Here is a 454-nt window from a genome sequence, read left to right on the forward strand (position 1 = left end):
GTCATTATAATCAGTAATTATGTCCCCACTGGATGCAACAAATGCCTCATTTGTAATGGGTTTTATTGTTTTTGTGTCGTCGCGCCGGAACACGGCATCACAGTATGTTAAGGGGCGTAGCATTTCCGTCACACACTTGAGGTATTCGGCCAATCACAACGCACTGGATAGCTGGCCAATCAGAGCACTATAAAAGTTAAGACTCGTCCACGCCCTCCTAAAATGCCTCGTTTAAACACACCCCCACATATCTACGTCACTGTGTGGGAAGATTTGCATAACACCGCCCAAATTTTCACGTAAAGAAAGAAGGCGTAACTTAATTGATTCTCGCTGTAGTATTGTTGCCGCCCCCGCCATGTCGTGGAGATGCTGTGTGTTTCGTTGTGAAAGTGAAACTAATTTGGTTGGCCTTCCAAAAGAAGGACTGCAGCTGATCAGAGCTGGTCGCTGA

The 454-nt window shown here is 46.0% G+C and overlaps 1 protein-coding gene across 1 annotated transcript in view; it reads left to right on the forward strand.

Annotated features, from left to right (window-relative positions):
- Nucleotides 1-454, forward strand: part of LOC107680919 (tRNA 2'-phosphotransferase 1-like) — a 4,385-nt gene that overhangs the window by 3,187 nt on the left and 744 nt on the right. The gene's annotated exons all lie outside the window — the stretch shown is intronic.

The sequence above is a fragment of the Sinocyclocheilus anshuiensis genome, unplaced genomic scaffold (assembly GCF_001515605.1).
Source record: "Sinocyclocheilus anshuiensis isolate Anshui unplaced genomic scaffold, SAMN03320099.WGS_v1.1 scaffold1462, whole genome shotgun sequence".
NCBI lineage: Eukaryota > Metazoa > Chordata > Actinopteri > Cypriniformes > Cyprinidae > Sinocyclocheilus > Sinocyclocheilus anshuiensis.